Source organism: Vulpes vulpes, chromosome X (assembly GCF_048418805.1).
Source record: "Vulpes vulpes isolate BD-2025 chromosome X, VulVul3, whole genome shotgun sequence".
Taxonomy (NCBI): Eukaryota; Metazoa; Chordata; class Mammalia; order Carnivora; family Canidae; genus Vulpes; species Vulpes vulpes.
Genome location: NC_132796.1, coordinates 71,381,209 through 71,388,015, shown reverse-complemented (window position 1 = coordinate 71,388,015; position 6,807 = coordinate 71,381,209). Strand labels below are relative to the sequence as shown.

Genomic DNA, 6,807 nt, shown 5'->3' with positions numbered 1-6,807 from the left:
ATTTTATTTATTTATGAGAGAGAGAGAGAGAGAGAGAGAGAGAGAGACAGGCAGAGGGAGAAGCAGGCTCCATGCAGGGAGCCTGATGTGGGACTCAATCCTGGGTCTCCAGCATCACGCCCTGGGCCGAAGGCAGGTGCTAAACCGCTGAGCCACCCAGGGATCCCAAAATTTATTTTTTGAAAAAGATTTTCTTGCTTCACCCAGAAGATACGCAGATCCTTACCTACCATTTTCTTAGGCTACCTGTTTCAGGTAAATCTTTCATGGAATGCTGAGGTTCCTAAAGGTCAGAGAGCAAGTACTGGCTATTTTGGTCTCTAATTGCTAATGACTGTATGTGTCATAGAATTTAATATGACCTTCATTGTAATATTATACTGTAGTAAGGAGGTTGTAGGAGTGGTGATCTATAGCCCTCACCTACCTCAAATCTTCTGGGGCTACCTAAATCTACCTGAAACCATAGGTTTAGGTCCATTTGCAAGACATTTGCAAAAGCCTGATAGGCCCTAAATAATCGGACTTTTATTTACCTCTCTGACCTCAACTCCTATTGCCTATTCCCAATTTTTCTCAGTACCACTGGCTGCTATATTAGTTTGCTAGGGCTGCCATGACCAAGTGCAATGAGTGGCTTAGCCAGCAGAAATTTGTTGTCTTGCACTTCTATAGGCCACAAGTTTGAGGTCAAGATGTTGGCAGTTTGTTCCTTCTGAGAGCTGTGGAAAAAAAATCTGTTCCATGCTGTCCCCCTAGCCTCTGGTGGTTTTGGGGGGGTGCAATCTTGGGTATTCCTTGGCTTATAGAAGCATTGCCCTGATCTCTTCCTTCATCTGTATATGGTGTTCTCTGTGTGTGCATGTCTGTGTTTAAATTTCCCCCTCTTTATAAAGGATGACCGTCACAGTGGATTAAAAGCCCACTCTACTCCAGTAGGATGTCATCTTTACTACATTAAGGTCACATTCTGGGGTGCTGAGGGTTATGCCATCAACATATGAAAATTTTTTAAAGATTTTATTCATTTATTTTCTATTTTTAAATTTTTATTTAAATCCAATTTGCCAACATATAGTAAAACACCCAGTGCTCATTCCATCAAGTGCCCTCCTTAGTGCCCATCACCCAGTCACCCCATACCCCCCCATCCCCTTCCACAACCCTTTGTTTATTTCCCAGAGTTAGGAGTCTCTCATGATTTGTCTTCCTCTAATTTTTCCCCACTCAGTTTCCCTCCTTACCCTTTATTTATTTATTCATGAGAGACAGAGAGAGGCAGAGACATAGACAGAGGGAGAAGCAGGCTCCCTGCAGGGAGACTGAGGTGGGACTTGATCCTGGAACTCCGGGATCACGCCCTGAGCCAAAGGCAGACTCTTAAGCACTGAGCCACCCAGGCACCCCAATATATGAATTTTCGAGACACAACTCAACTCATAATGTTGGCTTTCTTTCTGTTTGTCTAGCATATCAAGCTCATTTCCACTTTGGGTACTTTATACATATTAGTCCTTCTTTTAAAGATATTTATTTATTTATTTATTTATTTATTTATTTATTTATTTAAGAGAGAGAGAGAGCATGAACAGGGGTGAGGGGCAGAGGGAGAGGGATAAGCAGACTTCCTATGGAGCAGGGAGCCTGATTCTGGACTTGATCCCAGGACCCTGGGATCTCAACCTGAGCCGAAGGCAGACGCTTAATCGACTAAGCCACCTAGGTGTGTCCCCATATTAGTCCTTCTGTCTAGAACCCCAAAGAAGCATGACTGTTCCCTTCTCAGCATATAAGTGTCATCTCATACGTCATCCCTTCAAAAAGAGTGATCCCTGATAACTCTAAAATAGCCCCTCCACAACACACACACATTATTCCCTATTCTCTTACCTGTTTCAATTTTTGTCTTAGCGCCCACCCATCACTACATGAAATATATTTATTTTTACTTTTTTTTAAAATCTGTCCCTCCCACCAGAATATAAGTTCCATGAGGACAAGGAACTTATTCATCTTATTTACTGCTATGTCATCAACACCTAACAGTATCTGGCTCGAGAGTATTTAATAAATGTTCATTGAAGGAACATTGAATGAGCCTTCCCCACTTTTCTCACTTTGAGATTCTCTGATTTAGTCTCTGGAAAGCCTGATAGAATCAAGTTTTCCCCAAGAAAATAGAACTTATCCCAAAATAATTCCCAAGATATTCACACACTACTCCCACTTTGAAATGAACTAATTTTCTGTAAGAGATCAATTATAAAACAATAAAACAATATTACTCCTCTCAGAGTTCCTTGTTTTTCCTCTGCTTGCACTACCAGGAAACAACCTGAGGGCAGCAAAAATTCAGAGTGGAGAAAGGTCAGTTCCAAGGCAGAGATCATTTCCAGTCTTTCCTCAAAGATTGTCCACTTCTTGCTCTCTCTCCAGCCTGGCTAGTTCTTTTCAGGTCCACTAGGCACACATTTATGGGCATGGCTGGGGATCTGTTTCATTGGATCAACTTGCTCAGAAAAGTCTGTGAGCACTAGCAGGCCACCTAGAGAGGAATAAACAGACTCCCTGCAGGGAACCCAATGCTGGACTCAATCCCAAGAATCTATGATCATGAACTGAGCTGAAGGCAGATGCTTAACCGACTGAGCCACCAGGTGCCCCTAAGCTGACTTTTAATTGAGATACCTAAATGTAAGAGTCTTAAGTCAAAGCAATGGCTAGATTTTGTTCCTCAAAGATTTTTAAAAAGAATTGTACATTTTGAGTTCCTACCTGCGAAAGGTGAAGCCAGTGACCTCCCACCTGCCTCCCAGATCTGGACTATATGACCTATGACAGGTGCTAGGATAAAGTGAGACTCAAACAAAGTCTCTTGGGGGTTTTTGACTATTGTTTGTTTTCATATTTCCTTAACAGTCAAAAGAGGACTCTAACCGGAATCTTTGATGTTTATTCACCTAAACTTATACTTTTCCTGTAGTAAAAAAGGGAGGTTGTTTGCAGTTTGTGACCTGTGAATACTCAAGCCAAGAGGGGAAGGAGGTTTAGTTTCTAAACTATGTCTTAAAAGACAAATTTCGTTAAATAAAGGGAGAAGGAATTTAATTAAACCATTTTGTGAGATCAATTCCCAGCTTTTTTCCATTTAATTTTTTTCCAAACCTGCTTAAGTCAGCGGTTGTTTGAGCCCTTTTGTATTGTAGACCCCTTAAAGCAGTACTTCTCAAATTTAATGTGCACACGAATCACCTGGTGATTCCGTTAAAACGAAAATTCTGATTCAGTAGGTCTGGAGAGGGCATTATAAAGTGGGTCTTCAAGCTTCCCCTGTTAGGCACACACTTATGCTTCAACCCATCTCCAAACACCCAAGGCACTCGTCATCTAAAGTTCTCCACTATAGTACCCCATTTTAACTACCCCTTCTTGCCAGAAGCCACAGTTACAGATCCTTCTGTTTTTACCTTGCCTTCAAATTTACCTGTCTTAGCTCCCTCTCTCTCTGGATCCTGACCTCTGTGAAATTATAACGAATAGCAGGTGATAGTGAATTGATTTGTTACTTTTTTCTTTCTCTCTGGAGCAAAAGACCAACCTCATCCACTCCTCCACCAGCACAAGGTAACAATGGAGTTTAACCAATGATGAGAGTTTCCTGCCCTATCACAGACTAATTGAAATGATTTTTTTTTTTTAGCGGGGTGGGTGGAGCAGTATAATTTTTAATTTCTCCAACAATTATACACAAAAGGAGACTGCCTACCTGACCTACTTATACTTTCTGCTCTACCTTTCATCTGCTCTGGTCTCATTAAAAACCATATTGTCTTATTTTAGAAGTGGAACCATGAAACTGTCAAATGACCAGCTATTTCACATTTATGTCCAAAGAGTTGCGATTCCAAAGCAAGATAAGCAACAGAGATCTAGGTGAAGGTTTCCCTGCACATGAGAGTACATTGCTTGGTATTTACTGAAGCTTAAAGAATCCTGATATTGAGGATGCCTGGGTTGCTCAGTGGTTGAGCATCTGCCTTTGGCTCAGGTCATGATCCCAGGCTCCTGGGATTGGGTCCTACATCAAGCTCTCTGCAGGAAGCCTGCTTCTCTCTCTGCCTATGTCTCTGTCTCTCATGAATAAATAAATAAAATCTTTAAAAAAAGGAATCCTGATATTGGTGGCGTGGGGACTGTAGTGGGGATGTGGGCTGACATGTCTGCTCTGACGGTGCTGGCATCTTTCATTCACATTGGAGGCCATTTCTTCAGAGGTAGCTCCCTGGCAGCTGGAGGCGGTAGAGTCAGTCATGCTGGTGGTGGTGTGCATATTGAGCCGTGGTATACACAGTTTCCCCAGCTGACCAGGTCCCAGGTGACCCTGGCTGAGTTCTTCACTGCAACCATGTGGTTCTGGATTCCCTGGTATTTTTGGCATGACTTAGATGCTGCTCTGGGTCACCTTCCATACCCAGATCCTTCCCAGTGGACAGGTGAAGAACTAGATATCCTTTCTGATGACTGAAGACTTGAAAGTGTAGATAGAACTCTTTAGAAGAGTCAGGTGAGATTTTCAAGCAATTACGGACTTTATATCATACATGAAAATCTAACAAAGTGTTTTGGTCAACAGTGAGGGGGGAAGAAAAAGAATCCTGGTACTGTTTGACCAGTATTTCAATCTTTGCTATCTTCATTTTGGTATAATTGAAACTAGTTAAAACTATTTAGTTAGTCCTTCAACGCACAGCACAAAATATTTTATATGGCTTATTCTAATGCTCATTTCTAGGAACAAAAATGGGGCCCTTGAGAGAGAAATTCGCATACTAGAGATGTAAATGATTGTCTGCTCTACTTATGCCACACCTATACATGTCCTCCTCCTGCTTCAGTGGCGAGCTCCTGCACTAATAGTCACATTAACTGATTGGATGGTAACATAACCCAAGGATAGGCAATCCCATCCAATAGAACAGCCAGCGACCACACACATCTGGCATGTAGCATAAGAAAGGCTCAGGCAATCAAATTCTATTCTCAGGTACATTGGTGAGAGAACAGAGACTGTATAGAGATGAGAGGGAAAGTAATCCATAGAAATAACAGAGAAAATACACCTGAAAATAGGTCCTCTTTATTTTTTACGGTACTTTGAGTCGGTTTCTGTCCTTGGAATCACAAAGGTGAGGAAATAAGCAGTAATGAAGGAAAAAAAACCTGGAGCTTAGAGGGATAAATGAATAGGAGGCTATGAAGTCAGTGGTTTCCACATAAACAGAACATTAAAGCCGCTCCTTCTATCCCGTCCACTACACTGTGGTCTCCTTGAAGGAAAGGACTATGTCTCATTCATCTCTGACTTTCTCACACCTTGTATATAACAAGTGTTCAATAAATATCAAATATAAAATTCCATTTTCTATGATGAATGAAAGTCCCCAAGATCAGTAGCATAGTTTAGTTGATCCCAATCTTTTCATCACCTAGGACTTCTTACCTTATATTTCTTTCTATAGACTTTATAGTTTGAAAAATATTGTCTAACTTGAATTAAATAATAATGATTTTTTAAAAAGACTTATTTGTTTATTTTGGAGACAGAAAGAGAGTGCATACACGCATACAGAGGGAAGGGACAGAGGGAGAGGGAATGAGAGAATCTCAAGCAGACTCCCTGCTGAGCCCAGAGCCCCAACACTGGGCTTGATCTCATGACCCTAAGATCATGACCTGAACTGAAATTAAGAGTCAGAGGCTTAATCAACTGAACCACTCAGGCGCCCCAATAATGATTTTTTATAAGGTGGCCACAAACTTCATTAACTTTCAAATCATAACATCCAAATAATGTCCAGATTAGATACTAGAATTTTTAAAAATTGAGCTATGTTCTTGGATACAAAATAAATATATCAGTTGAATCGTATATAGATGAAACAATAGATAAAAGTGATATCTAAATTATCATCCAAATTGTCAGGAAATAATAAATATAAATTATTAGGAATAAATATAGAGAAAAATATGCAAGACTTCTATGATTAAGCAGTAATACTTTGTAGAGAGACATTTAAAAATACCAAAATGCTGTATCCCAGCCCTAGGTTTAAGTTTGCTCAGTTCACATTCCCTCCCAGAACAGATGTGTAAGCTCACCTTCACTACCCTAATATAGATATCTAAGGCTTATAGGTGTCAAGAACTGAAGGGTCCATGGGGCACCTGGGTGGCTCAGTTGGTTAAGTGTCTGCCTTTGGCTCAGGTCATGATCTCAGGGTCCTGGGATTGAGCCCCACATCTGGCTCCCTGCTCAGTGGGGAGTCTGCTTCTCCCTCTGCCTCTGCCCCCAACTTGTGCTCACTCATGTAAACTCTCTCAAATAAATAAATAAATAAATAAATAAATAAATAAATAAATCTTAAAAAAAAAAAGAACTGAAGGCTCCAGGATTTTACCTTACTTACAGGCTAATAAGTGAGACCATATGTGTCATGGATGCTGGCAAAGACCTGAGACTACTGGGTCAGAGACATTGGACTTTATTACTCATGGCACAGCAAGTAGCATGAGCTTCACGTTGTTTTGTGTGGGTTCCCCATGCCTCTCAAGTCCCACAGGGAGGTGTAGACAGGCTAGGGTCGGACCAGGCAGATGCTGTGCATGGAATAGGTTTGCTTTGTGACCAAGGAACATTCAGCTTGGTGGATTCACTGATTTATAGCAAGCAGAAGAAAGCCTACTTTTTGTCTCTGGGTAAGTATTACCTCCTCTCTCACGGCTGCAAATATAAGTAACTCTGAGACA

The 6,807-nt window shown here is 41.1% G+C and overlaps 1 pseudogene; it reads left to right on the top strand.

Annotated features, from left to right (window-relative positions):
* Positions 1-4,216: 4,216 nt before the first annotated feature.
* Positions 4,217-4,525, top strand: LOC112925699 (NADH dehydrogenase [ubiquinone] 1 beta subcomplex subunit 2, mitochondrial pseudogene; annotated as a pseudogene).
* Positions 4,526-6,807: the final 2,282 nt, after the last annotated feature.